Source organism: Herpailurus yagouaroundi, unplaced genomic scaffold (genome assembly GCF_014898765.1).
Source record: "Herpailurus yagouaroundi ecotype Mexico unplaced genomic scaffold, PumYag 162, whole genome shotgun sequence".
Taxonomy (NCBI): Eukaryota; Metazoa; Chordata; class Mammalia; order Carnivora; family Felidae; genus Herpailurus; species Herpailurus yagouaroundi.
The window spans coordinates 12806318-12827434 of NW_024412403.1; the positions used below are offsets into that span (position 1 = coordinate 12806318).

The 21117-nt window shown below is 48.3% G+C and overlaps 1 protein-coding gene and 2 long non-coding RNA genes across 5 annotated transcripts in view; 1 reads left to right on the forward strand and 2 right to left on the reverse strand.

Moving 5' to 3' along the window:
* LOC121036006 (uncharacterized) overlaps positions 1 to 6970 on the reverse strand; it is an 11632-nt gene extending 4662 nt beyond the window's left edge. The window contains exons 1-2 of the long non-coding RNA XR_005793179.1: positions 6738 to 6970; positions 4300 to 4307 (exon numbers count right to left, since the gene is read on the reverse strand). This is a non-coding gene — a long non-coding RNA (uncharacterized LOC121036006). The remainder of the gene's footprint in view (positions 1 to 4299; positions 4308 to 6737) is intronic.
* Positions 1 to 21117, reverse strand: part of EVA1C (eva-1 homolog C) — a 77668-nt gene that overhangs the window by 54406 nt on the left and 2145 nt on the right. The gene's annotated exons all lie outside the window — the stretch shown is intronic.
* LOC121036007 (uncharacterized) lies at positions 10943 to 12168 on the forward strand. The gene is made up of 3 exons (XR_005793180.1): positions 10943 to 11532; positions 11641 to 11696; positions 11908 to 12168. It is a non-coding gene; the product is annotated as an uncharacterized LOC121036007 (long non-coding RNA).

The window sequence follows — 21117 nt, forward strand, 5'->3', positions numbered from 1 at the left end:
GGGGGGGCCCTACTTCCTTAATCCTCCTAGAAGCTGCTTAGTTACTCTTCTGTATCCTTCCTTTGTGGACAGTGGTTTTTTCTGACTGTCCTCACTCTTCATGATCGATCACTTTATTTTACATTCAACAGCTTAGGTCCAGCTGAGTGATTACACCTCTCAGTTTCGAGCCCTGTTTGGTCTACTTTATTCTCCACCACCCCGGAGTTTTCCAGTTACTGGCTCCCGGCCATCTTCTGGATGGCTAAGTTGGGGAAAAGTCTGACCCTGGTCTTTGGTATACACAGCCCACCCTCATTATTCACAGATTCCGTATTGGCAAATTCGCCTACTCGCGAACGTTGATTCGTAACTCCCAGGTCAAGAGTTGCAGGGCTTGCTTAGCTCAAAAAATTCTCGTCGGCAACGTGCACGGCCCCAGCGGAGGTGGAGCAGGGCGACAGATGCTCTGCCTTCTTGATCCAGCTCTCCTACCGAAAACAAGTGTCCTTTCCACGGTCTATTTAATGCCAGTGTTTTTCATGCTCTTGTGAAGTGTTGGTGACTTCGCGGTGTAAAATGGGTCCAAGCACAGTGCTGAAGGACCATCAGGTATTCCTAAGTGCAAGAAGGCTGGGTGAGGCCTTAGGAGGAATATGCGTGTGCCAGACAAGTTTCCTCCAGGCATCAGTTATAGTGCTGTTGACCATGAGTTCAATATTAACGACAAGGGGTCATGAAACAGAAACACGCATAAAACGAGGTCACGTATTCCCCTACGGATGACTGTTCAGTATCTGCTAATTCAGTGTTGTAAAGCAATGGTCTTATAGGCTATAAGTACCTCAAATAACAAAAATCAAGTGTATTTATATATGAGATAGAGTAGGATTTATGTAGCCACGTGATTGCTAGCCTTCCGATTGGACACCTTTCTTAGATAACTCAAACGTCAGAACTGCCGTCTGGGATTGCCTTCAGAACAAGGTTCAATGTGGCAGAACTTTGCCTTTGATTTTTAAAAAAATACAATTATTCATTCCTACTGTTTTTATAAAATCTTCAACCTTTAAAAAAAATCCTTGCCAGGGCGCCTGAGTGTTTCAGTCAGTTTGGTGTCCGACTTCGGCTCAGGTCATGATCTCACGGTTAGTGAGTTCGAGCCCCACATCGGGCTCTCCACTGTCAGCACAGAGCCGGCTTCAGATCCTCTGTCGCCCAATCTCTCTGTCCCTCCCCCACTTGTTCTCTCTTTCTCTCTCTCAAATAAATAAATAAATACTTTAAAAAATCCTTGCCATCTCCCTGCTCATTATGAAGCTCACAACAGCTAGCAGTGATGCCAAGGAAGTCTTTCACTCTGGGCTGCACGGAAGGTGGCACAGCCAGCTCGTGACGGGGACAGGACAAGGCCCCGCTCCGGCTTCTGGTCTGGAGTCTCTTCTCCAGGTTCAAGGGGCTCCTCATGAACCTTGAATCCAGGGCTCCGAATGGAGGAGGAACTGCTCACCACTTCTCCTTCTACACTTTGTTACAAGGTTATTGCTATATATATATTATATATAATACTGGGGTGGCCTTGAATACTATGGTAGAGGAAGCACAGGGAGTGTTCAAAACACGGTGGAGGGGGGGAGGGAAAGGCCAATAAAACAAGCATGTGACACACCCAAGAGGCCAGGAGGGCTTCCAAGTGGGAGGTAACTCCTGAAGAAAGAGCAGGAACCAACCAAATGAAAATAAGCCTCGGGCATCAGGGACAGAAGTGCCAAGGCTCAGCGGGTGTGTGGAGACAGTCAGCCTGGCCAGCATGTAGGGTAGGAGGTCAGGTGCAAAGGCTGAAGTAAGCTGTACCTTGCTAAGGAGTCTGGATTTCCTCCTAAAGGCAGAGGGGAGCTACTGCAGGTTTGTTGGGGGCAGGCGATACTGGTCAGATTTACATTTCAGAGAAATCCTTCTACTGGTCTGCGTTGGATGGACTGGAGAAACCCGTGATGAAATGAGGGTGGTTGCAATCTTGCCAGGGAGCCTGGCTGCAGGGGATGGGGTAGGAGGGGCTGAGACCAGAGTCAACAGCACGAGTGTATGACCTGAGCATTGCACACAGCCCCACACTCAGAAGGGCCCCCGCGCTTGGTTTAACGCTCTGCTCTCACCATCTTGAAGTTCTTCATAATTTAAATCCTGAACTCCTGTTTTGTAAGTGAAGCCCGCCAGGACGATGGGGCATGTGCGTGGGCACAGGAGGCACCCGTAGTATGAGTCACTGCTGTTCCTTGTCACCCCATTTCCATGATGCATTCCAGATGCCCTGAGCATAGAATTCTGGCCGACCCACAAGGGCAATGCGTCCTGGAAAACTCAAAGGGAGCACGAGAAAGGTGGGTTCTGTCCAGGACCGAGGAAACAGAGATGCTGACAGCGAGCCCCGGGCAGCCAGAGCTTCCGTTAGGATCAGAATTGGTTTGGGGAGGAGCGAGGCCATAGCAGTGTGAGAAAGAGGGACGATCAAGGAGCCCCATCACATCCTTCCTTACCAGTGTCTCTTCGGGATGAGCCGCCACTTGTCCAAAAACGAGGACACAGAAGGAACAGGAAAGAAGGGGGAGCTTTCGGTCCCTCCTCACACGTCAGGAAGCCAAAGGCAGAGAGCGGTGACAGAGTGTGTGGTGCACGCGGGAAACAGGCGTTGTGCCACTTCTGTAATTCCTTATACGTGTTAGATGCCCTCATAGTCGCACTGAAAACTGGCATCGCCCAACGTGAAGAGGAACAGTGAAATCCATGCTAGTAATTCACAAAGCTCATTTGCTCATCGTCTTTGCTCAGAATGACACGGAGAGCAAATACAAACACCATACCAGGTTGGGAGAGAGGCCACGGAAGGAAAGGGAAATCTTTGTATTTTACTACCTTTAACAGCACGTTGCCCCTGATTTCTGAACAAGGGGCTCCCATTTGCACCTTGCACCAGGCCCTGCAAATTATGCAGCTGGTCCAGACTCAAATTACAGAGATTGTCCCCAGGATCAGTGGGGACAGGGGACAGGGGCGGGTGGGGGGGTGGGAGAAGAACGTGGCAGGAGGGACAAGGGAAGATACAGCCATGACTCCAGGTTTTGAACCGGTGGCACGTCCACTTGAGAAGTCCGGCATCCCACTGAGCGCCCCAGGTCAGAAGCTCCAAGAGAGGCCCTGGAGGAGGACCAGCAAGTGGTGGCTGAGGTCGGGGGTGGCTGGGGGCAGGACTGTGGGCAGGTCTGCAGAGATGTAGACGGTCCAGAGACAGGGCAACAAAGAAGGTCCCAGAAGGGAGCCTAGAGGGAGGGCCACAGGAGCAAGGGAAGGGCGTGGGGTGGCTGTGGAGGAGAGGCGGGAAATAAGATGGCTGGCAGAGGCGGATGTGAGAGAGTTGACCAAAGTGAGGTGTGGTTAGCTCGAGTGGCCTTGAACCAAGTGCCCAGTCTCCCCGTGCCTCCGACGGTCATCTATCTGTAAGATGAGGGTACTGATAACACCGTTTGCCGCAAGGGGTTGCTGTGGCCTTCCACAGTTCTCAAGGCCGGAAGGCACAGACCAAGGTGTCCACAGGACCATGCTCCCTCCGAAGTCTCTAGGAAGGCTCTGTTCCAGGCCTCTCTCCCAGCTTCCGGCAGCTCCTTGGCTTGGGGCAACGTCACCGTGACCTTCACATGGCAATCTCCCCGTGCGTGCCTCTGCGCCCAAATTTCCTCTTTTCAGAGACACCAGTCATCCTGGGCCGGGGGCCACCCAGATAACCTCGTCTTAACTTGATTACTGCCATAAAGACGCTCTCTACGAGGGAGGTCCCATTCTGACGTAGCAGGGGTTAGGACTCCAGCCTATAGTTCTGGCATTGGGGGCAGTGGGACGCGATTCAACCCATAACTGCTCCGCCCAGAGTCAAGCTGCTATATAAACATTCTTCTTCACCTTGACTCCCTCCATTTATTCTTGTTTTCTTCAAAGGTATGAGGAAGAGGCCAGCAAGAGCTTGAGTTTGGGGAACCCAAACGTGTTGTGGTCACAATCTCCATGGCAACGTGACGCTCCTCCAGCCGCGCTCAGCTGCCCAGGTGAAGGTAAATACGTGGAGGGAGGAGAGGGAACAAAGAAAAGGGAATGGCACGTTCTGATAAGAAGCCAAAGCCAACCACGGGCAGAAATCCCGACAGCGAGGCAGAGAGGGAAGGCGGCTCGCTGCCCCGTCTCCCCGCGGCTGCCCCGGAGCCCACGGGGGAACTGGGATACAGGCGGACAGAAATCTGACGGCAACCCCTTCTCGACCTCAGCCAACACACTGTTCCCTACACGCGCGCAGAAGGAAAAGCAAGTTTGGATGATCTGTGAAGACGACAGATTTCACCTGTGGAGCAGAAAGGCCTTCTGAGCCCGTGGCAAAGTGGAGGCCTTCGAGGAACTGAACTTCTGATGTTCTTTGAAGTGGTGAGAATCGCACCTGATCCGGAGATAAGCAACAGGTGGGAAACTGGGTGAGTTACCGGAAGGGTCAGGCCGGGCATCGCCTTAACTGAAAGTATTTCTGGGGCTAATTTGGAAGGCATCAACCCCCAAGGAAAAAAACAGACGGAGCTGGGAGGGGGGTCAGAGCCTAGACAGCGAGAGGCGCTCCGATGGGGTCTTATCTGCACCTCTCTCCTTAATCCACAGCCCCTCCCGCGCTCATGCTCTCCTCTCTTCATCCCAACACCAGGAGTAACACTGATGGTGCCTTCTCTGGAGCAGTTCCCCTTGCCAAAGCTCCAGGTCCCAGAACCTTTCCCTCCCCACTCTCTCCCGCTCTAAGGCCTGCTTATCCTGAGTAGAAGACCCTCCCAGCTTTGCTAGACACATTACCAACTAAAAGGCTCAATGCATCTATGTGAGCATGGTGGGCAAGGGCACCTGCAATCTAAGAGGCCCGCACCCACCTTCACCGAACATCAAAGCTCACTTCGGAACCGCGAGTGACGGAACACCACATTCCTCCCCATGTGACGCACAGAGAACGCAAGGTCGCTGCTGTGGCGGTCCTGCCCAAATGCATGGGGATATAATCACGACACACGAGACGGATCCAAACTCAGGGACATCCTCTAACATAACCGTCCTGTAATCTTCACAGACGCCAGCGTCATGAAAGATAAAGGCTGGGGGACTGTCCCAGGCCACAAGGACACTAAAGAGACGCGAAACCTGAAAAATCCCAGTGAGTAGGGGTTTTCTTTTGCTCTAGATTATGGGGACAACTAGTGAAATCTGAATGAGGGCTGTAGATTAGAAAACAGTACCACGGCAGGTTAATTCTGATCATTGTTCTTGGTTCTGTGAGTCCCCGTTCTTGAGAACATGCAGAAGCATTTAGGAGTAAAGACATCTTGCCCGTGACTTGGAAAAGAATGAAGCAAATGTGATACAATGGTAACACTTGGGGAATCTGAGCAAAAGGTATAAAGGAAGTCTCTGTATTACTCTTGCAAATTTTCTGAGTCTGGAAAAATAATAGTAATTTTTTAACATTTAATAAACATACAGATGAATGGCACAAAAACAGACACTCGGATCAATGGAACAGAATAGGGAACCCAGAAATGGACCCACAAACGTATGGCCAACTAATCTTTGACAAAGCAGGAAAGAATATCCAATGGAATAAAGACAGTCTCTTCAGCAAGTGGTGCTGGGAAAACTGGACAGCGACATGCAGAAGAATGAACCTGGACCACTTTCCTACCCCATACACAAAAATAAACTCAAAATGGATGAAAGACCTAAATGTAAGACACGAAGCCATCAAAATCCTCAGGAGAAAGCAGGCAAGAGCCTCTTGGACCTTGGCCCCAGCAACTTCTTACTCAACATGTCTCCAGAGGCAAGGGAAGCAAAAGCAAAAATGAACAATTGGGACCTCATCAAAATAAAAAGCTTCTGGGGGCACCTGGGTGGCTCAGTTGGTTAAGCGACCGACTTCAGCTCAGGTCATGATATCGCAGTTTGTAAGTTTGAGCCCCGTGTCCGGCTCTGTGCTGACAGCTCAGAGCCTGGAACCTGCTTCAGATTCTGTGTCTCCCTCTCTCTCTGCCCCTCCCCTGCTCACACTCTGTGTCTCTCTGTTTCTCAATAATAAATAAATGTTAAAATGTTTTTTTCAATAAAATTAAAAAAAAACAAAAACAATCAGCAAAACTAAAAGGCAACCGATGGAATGAGAGAAGATATTTGCAAACAACATGTCAGATAAAGGGTTAGTATCCAAAATCTATAAAGAACTTACCAAACTCAACACCCAAAAAACAAATAATCCAGTGAAGAAATGGGCAAAAGACATGAATAGACACTTCTCCAAAGAAGACATCCAGCTGGCTAACAGACACATGAAAAAATGCTCAACATCACTCATCATCAGGGAAATACAAATCAAAACCACACTGAGATACCACCTCATGCCTGTCAGAATGGCTAACATGAACAACTCGGGCAACAACAGATGTTGGCGAGGATGCGGAGAAAGAGGATCTCTTTTGCATTGTTGGTGGCAATGCAAGCTGGTGCAGCCGCTCTGGAAAACAGTATGGAGGTTCCTCAAAAAACTAAAAATAGAACTACCCTACGACCCAGCAATTGCACCACTAGGCATTTATCCACGGGATACCAGTGTGCTGTTTCGAAGGGACACATGTACCCCCATGTTTATAGCAGCACTATCGACAATAGCCAAAGTATGGAAAGCGCCCAACGATCTGGCTGCGACATCTGTCACCCCATTGATCGCCAGGGTTGATTCGGCTGATCTGGCTGGCTAGGCGGGTGTCCCCTTCCTCGCTCACCGCTCCATGTGTGTCCCTCCCGAAGCTGCGCGCTCAGTCGAAGGGGACGACCTTCCCCGATAGAGGAGGACCATTCTTCGGTCAAGGGTATACAAGTAGCTGTGCTCCCCTGCTAGAACCTCCAAACAAGCTCTCAAGGAAAGCGCCCAAATGTCCATGGATGGATGAATGGATAAAAAAGATGTGATATATATATATATATATATATATACACACACACACACACACACACACACACACACACACACACACACAATGGAGTATTACTCGGCAATCCAAAAGGATGAAATCTTGCCATTTGCAACTACGTGGATGGAACTGGAGGGGATTGTGCTAAGTGAAATTAGTCAGAGAAAGACAAATATCATATGACTTCACTCATATGAGGACTTTTAAGAGACCAAACAGATGAACGTAAGGGAAGGGAAGCAAAAATAATATAAAAACAAGGAGGGGAACGAAACAGAAGAGACTCTTAAATGCAGAGAACAAACTGAGGGTTGCTGGGGGGGGGGGTTGTATGTGGGGGAGGGATGGGATAAATGGGCAAGGAGCATTAAGAAAGACACGTGCTGGGATGAGCACTGGGTGTTATAACCTAGGGATGAATCACGGGAATCTACTCCTGAAATCATTATTGCACTGTATGCTAACTAATTTGGATGTAAATAAATAAATGAAATGAAATGAAATGAAATGAAATGAAATGAAATGAAAAACTCATTTCCTCATGGTATAGTGTTTTTTTTTAAAACCTTTTGGGGGCCACGGACACCTATCTGGCACTGTGTTGATGTTTACGAACCCTTCTCACAACAACGTTTTTAATGCACAAATAAAATACATGAGGCTAAAACAAAAAGAAAAATAAAAAATAAACATACAGATGGATGACAAGCGTGCAGTGCTTTCCAGTAGGGTCCCAACTTTGGCTGCACCACAGAGTCACCTCAGGGGATTTAAAAACGTCAATGCCCAGGCCTCAGCCCAGAGATACAGATTCACTCAGCCTGGGGTGAAGCTTCAGACATCACTACATTGGAAAAGCAGCCCCCCACCCCCGCCCCGAGGTGATTCTAGCATAAAACCCAGAGGAATGACAAACAGCCTGGGGTATTGTGAAGTGAGGGGGGAGCTCTGAGCTGGGGATCTTTCTGAACCCCTCAGCTCTGCTTCCTGTGAGAGCTGATCCTGGGAGCAACACAGTGACTCAACCCAGGTGCCGAGTCCCGGGTCCAGTCTTGGTCCCGCCACCATTAAGCTGGGAAATGTCCTGGTCGGTCCCTTCCCTGTGCCCAGCCTGGGTTCTCTCCCCCGTGGATGAGACCAAACGAGGGCAGCCTCAAGGCACAATGATTCACCAGCACTTGCTTCTGGGGGCCCCAGGGCTCCAGGGTGGGTTGACACAGGATGACAGCCTCAAAGCCTTGTGACATCCAGGTGGCAGAAAAAGAACCAGGTGAGTCGGGCTGGCCGACTTCTGGTATTGCTGGCAGGTCCTGTCACAGTCTGGGTGACTCCCTAGAGGCCCCTCCCTTCCCAAGGACTGAAGTCTGGGGAAGTTCTTGGAAAAGGTGCTAGAGGAGGAAGGGGACACGAGTCCTTCTCCAAGCAACAGAGAGGCAAGCTGGGGAGGCCAAGCTCCCGAGGGGCAGCTGGGCACCTGCCACTGGCCCTTTCACGAGGCAGGCCTGACAGAGGCTCTGTGGGAAGAAGGTGCTAAGAAAGGTGCTCCGTCCCGATCCCAGAACTCCACTTCTGCCCTGCTCTAGACTCCCCTTCTAGAACAGCACTGCTCAGGGGGTGCCTGGGTGGCTCAGCTGGTTGAGTGTCCGACTTCGGCTGACAGCTCAGAGCCTGGAGCCTGCTTTCAGATTCTGTCTGTCTCTCTCTCTGTCTACCCCTCCCCCATTCTCACATTTTCTCTCTCTCTCTCAAAAATAAATTAATATTAAAAAACAAAATTAAAACTGCACTGTCTCAGGTTGGTGGCCCCGGCCATGCATGACTATCGGGCCCTTGAGACGCGGCCGGTCAGACTTGAGATGTGATGTGGTAAATACACACCAGATTCCCAAGTCTTTGTGAGCCGAAAAGAAACGTAAACATCTCATTAGTAATTTTTAACGTATTCATGTCGAAATAAGGACACTTTGGGTGAAACAAAATTTAACTATGGAAATTCATTTCACCTCTTGCTTTCACTTTTGCCAACGGGGCTACCAGACTAGCTGGCATTACATCACATTTGTCCTGCACGGCTCTGTTCTAACGTGTGCATATTGTCCTGTGCACCACACTGCCCTGGTAGAATTGTATTACAGTCCAATGGAGAAAGGGTTTCGTATGCAAAGGCATCAGTCCTGGACCCCTAAAAGCCCGTCAGTGAGAAGTGCTTACCACTTCCCCCTGTGGTTTGAAGACTTCTGTGATCCCGGCAAAGCCACTCCTCCCCACAGCCCACGGAAGGGCCGATACTGTCAGGGAATGTCCATTCCTCGCAGCTTTCTTGAATAACAAAACGGTAATTACGTTAATTTACAACCTAACCCTCAGCACCGTGATTTTAACCCCATCTGTGCAGCTGAACCACACACATCTGACCTTCGTAAAGTAAAGCTTTCAATGAATATACCGGACCTTGTATACGCCACCTAATGCTTTACCTTCCCACAGAAAGAGAAGACGTGGGTAATGCAAATAAACGGTGCAGAGTAGACTCAAGTCTACATTCCAGAAGGTTCCACAGGATTCCCCGGAAATCTTTGGTTTGGGTTTGGTTTGCATGTGACTGTCTGACTGCCTTCTAAGGAGAAGAGTCCCTTTGCTTTTGTGCGTGTGTGTGTTTTAGCTACATAGACAGGAGTAATTAATTAAGACGTGCCCTCTGGTCGGGCCTTCTTCACATTAACTGATCTGGGACCACGGAGAGCTGAGACGGGTTTATGTGTGTTCTGTTTCCAGACACTGATCTTCTCCATGGTCTGATTTTATCTTGGACCCAACCTGGTATAATCCATGCTGTGTGTAGAGTCTCCACGTTAAGTTTCCCATTATGGAAACAAACAAACAAACAAACAAACAAACTTAAATTCAGGGACTGTCTAGGTCTTTAAGGGACTTTTCCAGAAACCAGCAAGAAAGAAACAGAGGCTGTTCTGCTGAGGTCTGGTGATTCCGGATGTAGGACCCAAGTGACTGGTTTGGGTACAAAGCTACTTCCATAACACGGATCAGTGCTTGGCAACCACCTACTACAACTTATTCATAGTTCAGTTGAACCCAGGGGTTGAATATGATGCTTCGATTCTTTCTTTCTTTCTTTCTTTCTTTCTTTCTTTCTTTCTTTCTTTCTTTCTTTCTTTTTCTTTCTTTTTCTCTTTCTTTCTTTCTTTCTTTCTTTCTTTCTTTCTTTCTTTCATGTAGTACCTGATCTCTATGCCCAAGAGAAGGCAGAGACACAGAGGACAAAATGGGTATCCATTAAAATAAACATATATGTGATAAAGAAAAATCACTGTTCACTGTTTAATGTTCTGGAAAGGAAACAACTAGGAAAGAGAATTTTCATAATAAATTTTTCCTGCTTATTTTTATAGCATCAATACTCAGAAGTAAATACCGAATGCATGAGGCATTTGGGAAAATCAATAACGTCCTTAGGCCTGCATTTTCAAAATTGCATTGCAACAAAGAAAGGTATGATCTTGCAAGAGGATCCTCTGAAAAAAATACATATATGCACAAAACACATATATACACAAAATCTTTTGCATATATAGGTATGTACATATATACGTGTATGTATATATAAACACAAGTAGGTTTTTATTTTCATTGCAGGAAACCATTTCATTTTACTTTATTTTTTGTTTACATTTTTGAGAGAGTGAGCATGCGTAAGGGAGGGGAAGCGACAGAGGGAGACAGAGGATCTGAAGCAGGCTCCAGGCTCCGTGCTGTCAGGACAGAGCCCGACCTGGGGCTCGAACTCACAAACCCTGAGATCATGACCTGAGCTGAAGTTGGACGTTCAACCTACTGAGCCACCCAGGTGCCCCTGGAAGCCATGTTCATTTCCAAAACATACTAGTCTTTGCTTAAGAACATGATGCCTTTTTGTAAAACGGGCATCAAGGGAAGGTGCTTTGATTTCTCATATAAACTGATTCTTGAAAACCCAGGTTCTAGCACACCAAATAGGCAGGGACGAGAAAAAAGAGCAAAGCCCTCCTGTTGGACGGCATTCTTACATCACCCACTTTAAAATTAAATCTGAAACAGAGTTCTGACAGGCCTGCTATTTTCTTCAGTGCCAACAGCCACACAATAGACCTTTTTTTTTTTTTTTTTTTTTTTGGACAAAGCTCTTAAAATGCTTGGAGATTCAGATGTACTGAGTCACCAGGGTTCACAAATACTGCGCACCCGTTCTTGCGGGTGCCCCGTCCCTTCCTTTGGAAACGATACTATATTTTCTCTGTGTTTGGCCGAAGGAAAGAAATATTTTCATTGGACTTGCAAGCTGTTTGAAAGAGGGTGACTGGGGAGGGGCAGGTCTGAAAGTGGGTGGCTGTCCTTCGATCTGGTGGCCTCCGAGCAGGGGTGGCAAAGTTACCATTTTAGAGGGACCTGTTGGTTTTCCTTCCACGCGGCGTGCAATGGTGCTCAACCCCACGGCCACATCGGCTTCAAGCGCGCCCTGGTAAGTGCGTAACATTCAGCACCGGGCGTGGTGAACAGTGTCGCTCTGAAAGAACACTCTTCCCGCAATTAGCCCTCTTAGAAACATCTCGAACTTGTCTCTCTGCAGAGTGTATAACACGCAGCACCGAGAGGTGACGCAACGCTTCACAGACACAACCGTGGGTACGATGTGCCAGACGCCGTGTGAATGTGGGTGTGCAGGGGTGGGTGGGGGTGGGGGTCGTAGAGAGCAGGTGCAAGAGGGACCGGGAGGAAAGGAGGAGGAGGCGGGGAGAGATGCTGCCGAGGGAAAGCAGATCTAGGCACAGTTTTTGTGACTTACACTCTCTCTCTTTAAAATGCAAACTAAATTGCACCCCCCTCCCCGTCACAGGACTGCTTCGCCGAGTTGTGAAATAATTGAGAGGTGTTGCAAATGCATCCACGCGCCGCGAGTGAGCAACCGACTTCAAGTCTGAACACGTCTCCCGAGGGATATTTTAGCTTGACGATAATGATGGCGAGTGTGCGCGCTTGAAATCAGGAGGGCAAAAGGGCCCGAGGCAGAGCCAAGTTCCGTGGAGGGAAGGGGTGGGACTGGGAGCCACGGGGCGCGCGAGCGGGTGTAGACGCGGGAGGTAGTGGTTGCATCTCCGTTTCCTGGGCTTTAAAGACACTGCTCTTGGCGGCTGCAGAAGGCAAGCCGGCCTTGAAGAAGGGTGCCAAGGAGCCGTGTCTAGGTCTTCCAGACCCCCACTTTGGTTATTACAAATTTTCCCCACCCTCCTCTGATGCTGAACGTGTAGCAAATAAAACAGGGGCACGCCAACTGGTCTAGCCCAGTGTTCCTCAAGCCCAGGGATGGGGGTCATTCCTTGTGGCGGGGGGTGGGGAGAGGGGACTGTCTGTGCATTGTGGGTGGCTTACCAGCATCCCGGGCTCCCACTCAATAGGTTCCAGGAGGGCGGCTAGTTGTGACAAATAAAATTGCCTCCAGACATTGCCAAATATCCCCGGGGGCGAGGGGATGGTATCTCCCTGGATTGGGAACCACGGGTTCAGTCTAACCATTAGGCCAAGCGAAGTTTTCATCAGTAAGGATAAGTCATCTAGTAGAAGGACCATATGGCATTTTTGGTGAAAGTTGACAACCCCAAATAACATGCCTGGACCAACCAGAGATGAGGACAGAAGTCTGAGACAAAGTGCTTCAAAGCACTGGCTTATGGCTTTAGGGAGCCATAACACCATTTCAAAAGAATTCTGGAGAAAAAAAAAAAATCCTGGGGCTTCTAACAAAAAAAAAAAAAAAAAAAAGGTAAATTAGAAGAGTGGAACCTTTACACTTGAACTCCAGGGATTAGAGAGGCAGAACAGACAAGACCTCAAGACCCACTCAGTGGAATTCTCCACAGCCTGCTGTGACCACTCCCACACAGTGGGTCCCACAGCTCTGGGTCTTCGAGATCCCTTTTCATCCTGAGGCTGTGGACGGGACCATCTTTGCATTCTGCCTAACCTGTGCAAAAAGCATTTGGCATTATTAACTTTGGAAGGCACGTTTAGTGGTTCAGGCCTCAGAGAATGGAGGAAGGTGTTTAAAAATGCTATCCCGGGGCGCCTGGGTGGCGCAGTCAGTTAAGCGTCCGACTTCAGCCAGGTCACGATCTCGCGGTCCGTGAGTTCGAGCCCCGCGTCGGGCTCTGGGCTGATGGCTCAGAGCCTGGAGCCTGTTTCGGATTCTGTGTCTCCCTCTCTCTCTGCCCCTCCCCCGTTCATGCTCTGTCTCTCTCTGTCCCAAAAAAATAAATAAACGTTAAAAAAAAATTTTTTTTTTAAATGTTATCCCTTGGGGCACCTGGGTGGCTCAGTCAGTTAAGCGTCCGACTTCAGCTCAGGTCATGAACTTGAGGTTCATGAGTTCGAGCCCCACATCGGGCTCTGTGCTGATAGCTCAGAGCCCGGAGCCTGCTTCGGATTCTGTGGCTCCCTCTCTCTCTGCCCCTCCTCTGCTCGTGCTTTCTCTCTCTCTGTCAAAACTAAATAAACATTAAAAAAAAGAAGGCTATCCATGGGGCACTTGGGTGGCTTAGCCAGTTCAGCGTCAGACTTCAGCTCAGATCATGATCTCATGGCTTGTGAGTTCGAGTCCCACGTCGAGCTCTGTGCTGACAGCTCTGAGCCTGGAGCCTGCTTCAGATTCTGTGTGTGTGTGTGTGTGTGTGTGTGTGTGTGTGTGTGTTTGTGTGTGTGTGTCTGCCCCTCCCCTGCTCTCTGTCTCTCAAAAATAATAAACATTAAAAAAAATGCCCATCCCTTAATTTTACAACCAAATTGACAAAAAAAAAAAAAAAATCAGACAGGTGTGTAGGTCTGATTTGGGGTTCAAGTACATTTTTTTCCAGCAGAAAAGGGGCTATAAAATTGTATGCATCCCTTGAAGTGTATCCCTCAAAAGTTGTACAAATTGGCCTTTTCTGGATAAGGTCAAGTATTCTCATTTCCACCTGTCTCCCATCGAATGGGCAGAGAGAGACAGGGCTTGGTGGCCCAGGTCTCTCTTGTTCCAGAGTACAGTACGATGATTTATGATTTCTGAGCCTGAGAACTTCAGAAGCTGCTGAACATAAAAAGAGTGAAAAAATCTCCTAAGTCAAGAGGAAGAAAGGAAGAACGTGGTAGCACAGTGCTCTTCTCAGACCCTGAAACACTACTCTGAAAGCTGTCACGAGTACGCATCACACTGGCCCTTGCAGACAAAAAGGGTTATTTTATCCAGATTATTCCCCCACATTGCAGGGGAAAAGGGACTCATTTGTAATCATCAAAAGAATGCTGACAGACTTGAAATGGGATTACATTCTATTATACTCATCCGAATTAAAGATTTGTTTTGGAGATCATTCTTAGGTTTCCTCCTCCCTGTTCCTCCGACCCCAAATGAGGCGATTTGTATTCACGAGACATCTGAGGCAGACATGAAATCAGACAGTTTGCAAACATACATTTCAGATTCAGTGGCCTGAGTTTTGAATTTTAATGTTGCCTGGTTCTCTGTGTGTGGAAAACTTGGCTCTCGGGTCAAAACGAACCCCAAGCATCACTTCGTTCCCTAGCTTATTAATGCAAGAGAAATTTCATTTCAGGGGCCTGAGTGAGCAAGTGACACAGGTGTCCAGAATGAAGGTATGAAAATGTAAAATCTCTGCAGGGCAGAGATTTCTGGGAGGTCTGTGAGCACGCTACTAAACCCTCAATTCCACGCTCTGTGGTACCATTCGGAGAATGCGACCTGCCCAATCGAGTACTGACCCCTCAAGTCTCTTTGTGTCTGTGTGTCCATGAATCGACTGAGAAGGAAGTTTCCCCAGGACAGGACTGGCTCTTTAGGGCAGCCCTGTATCATACCACACACAGCATCTGGTACCTGAAAGAACTGAACATTTCCCGTTCTTTCATACAGAACACCCATTGTGTAGTCACCGTAGAACTGCTGGCCACCTGGGGAGCAGGCGTGGGTACCTCAGGCTGGAAGTCATAAGGCAGTCAAAAGGACAAGATAGCTTCAAGAAACCTCCTGCAGGCAAGGAGACGGTAGTCTCTAAGAAGGAGGACAGAGCAAGAAATGTAGGCAAAGTGCCATTCTTTGTACCATTACTTTGCTCACCATTTCTTTTCTTTATAACTCGGTCCTTCCTTCTAGACTCAGTGTCCTTCTCCATGAAGGATATCCTTTAGTAGTCCTTTCAGTCAGCATTTATCGGTGGTGAGCATGTCTTTATTTCACACGCTGTCTAGAAGATAGTTTAGCTGGGTATACAGTTCTGCTCTGACAGGTTGTTCTGTTTTGTTCCATCTTTCCAGAACCTGGAAAAATATTTCACTGGCTTCTGGCTTTCACTGTTGTGGTGGCAAAGACTTTATAGAAGACATTTTTTCCTCTCTTTTTTTAAAGACTGTCACTTTGGTTTTAGTATTTTATGCTTAAATACAATAGGTATAAATTTATTTTTATTTATCTTCCTTGGGATACATGATTCTGAATTTTTCATTAAATCTTGAAAATGGATTCCAAGATAGTATCACTTCGAGCATTACCACTCCCTCATTTTCCATATTCTCTCTTTTCGGAATACAGATCCGATGTATGTTAAACCTTCATTCCATCCTCCATATCTTACAAACTTTGTGCCATATTTTCCATGCCTTTACCTTTTTTGCTGCATTCTAGATAATTTCTCCAGCTTTATGTTCCAGTTCATTGATTCTCTTCAGCTGTATATGAGTGATCTATTAAGCTTTAATTTCAATGAATATATTTTTCATTAGTATAGTAGTATTAGTATAGTTAGCAGATATATTTTGCTCGTTTTCAAATCTTTATCGCCTTTCATTCCTTAGTCACATTTTAGCTTTGCTCTTTTATTTGCTTTTCTGTTTTCAGTTTTCCTCTGTTATTAAGAACTCTGTTGTTTTTACCACTGGCTGTTGCTCATATAATGTAGTTTGGACTGTGTGTTCATAACCAGGATTTCATCAGTAGGGGTCTTATAGAGTCTGTGATGATGTCTCTATGTAGGGAGCATTTGTGTGTGTGTGTGCGTGTGTGTGTGTGTGTGTGTGTTGCCAACTATCTTGGGGCACAATCAGTTTTGGACAATTTTGCTAGGGTCTCTTTCTCTGCTCCTCCCCCCACTCTCTCTCATGCTCTCTCTCTCTTCCTCAAAATATATAAATAAATTAAAAAAAAAAAAAAAGAATGTATCTGACCAGTTTTAAAAAAATCAACATACAGTTTTTAGAAGAGTGTCTGTCCGGGGCACCTCATTAAAATAGTGACTGAGTATCATAACACTTCAGAGAGCCCTCACCTCTACCTTCTCGGTTCATTACTTAGCTTGAATGACAAGAGTATGGACTTTTGAAACTAGACAGTTATTGGGTTCAAATCCTGTGTCTACACTTAACCAGCAGGTGTAGAGCCAAGGTAGGCGGCAAGATTGGGGGCAGAGGCAGGTAACTGGGGAGTAGGTGTTCATTCCACATGCATCACCCCCAAAGTGGCGCCTTTGCAAGCATTTTAAAGATGTTGACCGGGTGGCTGAGACCGGTGACCTCCAAATCTTTAAAATCACGAACGTCAGGGGCGCCTGGGTGGCTCTGTCGGTTAAGCGTCTGACTCTTGGTTTCGGCTCGGGTCACGCAGTTGGTGAGTTCGAGCCCCACGCTGGGCTCCACACTGACAGCACGGAGCCTGCTCAGGATTCACTCTCTTCTCTCTCTCTCTCTCTCTCTCTCTCTCTCTTTCTCTGCCCCTCCCCTGCTCTCTCGCTCGCTCGCTCTCAAAATAAATAAACCTTTTAAGGTTGAAACCTTTCTTTTTAAGGTTCTTTTTAAGGTTGAAACCTTAAAGAAACCGATATGAAAAGAAGTTCTAACGTTTTCCTCCTACATCTGTTGGATCGCCTCGTGTGCGCACCCAGTTTGGATGGCCGGGGTCAGAAAGATGCTGAAGGAAGGAACGGAGAAAGGGCGGTGTATTCAGCAGGCACCTGGCATAGTGGTGGTGGCTCCGTGAGCTGGTTAGGCCGATGGTGGCCTGTTTCTTCTCTAGCCTTGCCTCCCCCACCACCCTCCCATCACCCACACGGGCCAAGTGCCCCAGCCGCCCCCACCCCCGCCCTGCGCAGGTCAGACCCTGAGTCCGCTCTGCCTCATAGCTGGGTGGTCTTGGACAAGTGAGTTAACCTCTCTGAGCCTGGACGAGTACTTACTTCACAGGGTTGTCAGGAAGAGGAAATGAGATAACACAGCGCTCTATGAACTCTTTCTCCCTGTCTTTCTGTCCCTTCCCTGAAACCGCTGCTAGGCTGCCCTTTCCAATAAAGTGCCTGGGAGAGCAAAGCCATTAATAATGGAGTCACTCGCTGGCCCCGACTCCTCTTCTCTGCCGCAGAAAGAGCCAGCAGAACACTTTTCAAATGTAGTTACTTTCCATGGAAACAGACTAGCAGTCTCAGAGCTTCTCTTCATCTCTCCTCTTCTGTGACAGCTGCACAATCCTTCAGACGTTTGGTTTGTTTTTCTTTGGTTATGAGCTGGCTTTTCATCCCATAAAATTTCTGAAAGGGAAGACAACCCCCGAATAAAAGGGCGGTGTGACTAGGGCGTCAGAAAATGCAGAACTCTGGGGCGCCCGGGTGGCTCCGTCGGTGAGGCGTCCGACTCTTGATCTCAGCTCAGGTCACGAGCTCACCGTTCGTGAGTTTGAGCCCCGGGTCGGGCTCCGCGGTGACAGCGTGGAGCCCGCTTGGGATTCTCTCTCTCTCTCTCTCTCTCTCTGCCCCTCACTTCTTCGTGTGCTCTCCCGCTCACAAAATAAATGGATAAACGTTAGGAAAGAAGGGAATAGAAAATGTAGAACTTTGTGTGCGTGTGCTGGCATGCAGGGACAAACTGGTAGCTGGGAAAATATAGTCCTGGTCTCCCTGGTGGGGAGCCCTGACCCTGACCGGGGGTGGGGGGCGGGGTGAAGGGGCAGCCAGTCGTGCCCGTGTGCCCCCGAAAGAGCTGATGCACACAGGAGATAGTCCAGCCCTCTGATCACCCCGAGCAGTGGTTCTCAACTCTGGGTGTACTAGAATTGCCTGGGGGGCTTTCAAAAATGAGACCCAGGCCTGGCTCTCCCCACACCAGTTACACGAGAAGTCGGGGAGTGCTGCTTGAGCACCCACACATTGTTCCGCGTCCAGCGATTCTAATGCACAGCCAGGGTCGGGACCCACTGCTTACCTGAGCAGAACGGGAAGGTTCGGCCTCCCCTAAATGGACACCTGTGTTCCCTCCATCAGGACCCGAGACTTCAAGATGGATCGAATGACCATTTTTCAATATTCTGAAATTCCTGGCCAGTGAAACCAGGAGCTAGGGTTGGGTTTATTTGCTGAGCTGCAAATGATGTGGTTAATGCGCAGCACTTCCTGTTTGCTTGGGCAGGGAGCAGGACATCTGCCCAGAGAAGCCCTTCCATCTTTGAGGCCTGGGGACAATTTGGTGCCAGGAAGGCCTTTAAAGGCTGCCCCCACTCCCCTTGGGTTTCATCTTCCTCCCCTTCTGCTTCCCACAGTCATCACTATATGCCCTGGGGTAAAACCAAATGTGCGAACACATGCTCACAACCTTTTTCTAGGACGCCAAGTGGGAACTAGAACAATTTTCCACCCCTTCCCTCCCTGCCCCCTTCCTCCACCTCCCTCTCAATGAGCCCGTCAATCACTTTGAATGGAGAGAAAAATCACCAAAAAAATGAACAGGACCCGAGGGCAAAATAAGTTTGAGAGACACTCTGGAACTCTTTAAAGCAGTACAATATACAGAGGATCCTTTCCTTTTGATGGCTGGAACCCAAAATGGCACCCCCCCCTCCTCTCAGCCCTCACCCCTACCTTGTTCTCTGAACAAAGATGATGTTGGCATTATACTTCTATTTGAAAAAAAAAAAAATCAATGATCAGTTTGGACTGCTCAGGCTAAACCCCCAATTTGGGAATGCAGTCAAAAAAACAACAACAACAACAACAAAGAAAAAAACAAACCAACCAACAAAATCAATCAATCAATCAATCAATCAATAAAAACAGAACTCCATCCCAAGGAGGAAAAAGGAAAACTGAGTGCATCTAGGGGTGGGATTAAGGATCACAGGCACTAATTTTGCATGAACTGCTCTTGTCTTCCTGGGATATGTTTTTAATGCAGTGATGATAGCCTTCCAGTGGCCACTGGCAGCATCTCAACATCTTCGGGGATGAGCGCGAAGGGGCTGTGTGGGGAGGCTGTTTCCCAGCAGGCTTGGAGGTGATTAGCACAAGTCACGAGCAAGCAGGGGGAGGAGGCGGCCAGGACACAGCCCCTGGCTTATTAAGAGTGAGATCCGATGCTGGAATCCTCAGGGCAAAAAAAAAAAAAAACCCAATGACCCAGGAAAACTACACCAGCTGACAGCCTCAGGAAAAGGCTGAAGGAAGAGTTGCAAAGGAGAGAAAGGCTTAAGTAACTTTCCAAAACTCTGCACTGTTAATCTCCTGGGAGGCCCTATACTGTACACACAATGGCTGGGACCCCTGATATTCTGGTACTTTCTTTCATGTGGAAACACCATCCTTTCTCCATCCCCTTCTTCCCAGGGCGGAGGGCTCCCAAGTTCCCTCCACCCTCCCTCAGCTTCAGTTTTTGATGTTTCCCTCATTTAGAAAAACAAGCAAGTATCTGCATTGTGGATTGCTGTTCTCTAGGGCTGCGCTATTGTTGTAAGGCTCCGTGGGGGACGGGGCAGGGGTGGGGACTGTCTCCTTACAGGCCTCTGGTTTCTAAACACCCCCTCGAAGTGCACAAAAAAGAACAAGACCACCTGTCCCCAGGAAAGCAGGCATCCGGTTTGCCCCCCTGCCCAGGGGTTTTGGAATTAAGTGATCAGTCTCCACGGCTTTGACTAAAGCCTTCAACTGAACCCTCAGACCCATCTTTAGAGCTGGGGAATTGTCCTCAATGCTGTGTATCACACAGTTAGGGGGTCCCTAAAAGTTTCAAGTCAAATTGATCAACTTTGAAAGACCCCTGAGCCTTCTCTAACGTTTCCCCAGTGCCGCACATACAGCGTTTAGATTTAAACCTGAATGTGCCTGTGCTTTGAGAAGACGGCGTTTTTTTCTTTTCTTCTCCCAAAAAGGTTCCCTTGACCCTTTAAAAAAATTTTTTTAATGTGTATTTACTTTTGAGAGAAAGTGGGGGGAAGGGCAGAGAGAGAGAGGGAGACACAGAATCCGAAGCAGGCTCCAAGCTCTGAGCCGTCAGCACAGAGCCCGATGTGGGGCTCGAACTCACGGACCATGAGATCATGAATGACCTGAGCTGACGTTGGACGCTTAACTGACTGAGCCACCCAGGCACCCCCCCCCTTGACACTGTGTCCCTAGTCCTCAGGTCTCTGGTGAGCAAAGGTGATTAGAGGAAAGAATGGGGGCTACTTGTGGATGGACCTGGCATTATCACCACCTACTGCGGAACTCAACGAGTTTTCAACCCTGGAATTCAAGTTCACACCGAAAGCAGAAGGAAATATTTTCCATCATTTGTACCATTTAGAAGAACATGTATCAAAATATCCATTTCCCTCGGGATATAGTCCCTCTGTGACAGCCAAAGCACTATAATGTACAATGTAATATACAGAATACAGACAATTCCTAATGCGGGTGATAACCTGCAGGCTGCTGGGAGTATTGCAACTGCTTCACTAAAGACAGAGTGTCTATAATCTGAGAAAACAATATAATGGTCACACCGCGATTTACCTAAAGCGCTATTTTTTCAGTTGCAATGATGTCACACACGCAAAAAGGGCTTGTCAGCTTTCAATTCTTTCCTTACTAGTCAGAGCTACAGGGTGGCTGAATCAGAATTGCTCTCCAGGGGCGCCTGGGTGGCGCAGTCGGTTAAGCGGCCGACTTCAGCCAGGTCACGATCTCGCGGTCCGTGAGTTCGAGCCCCGCGTCGGGCCTGGGCTGGTGGCTCGGAGCCTGGAGCCTGTTTCCGATTCTGTGTC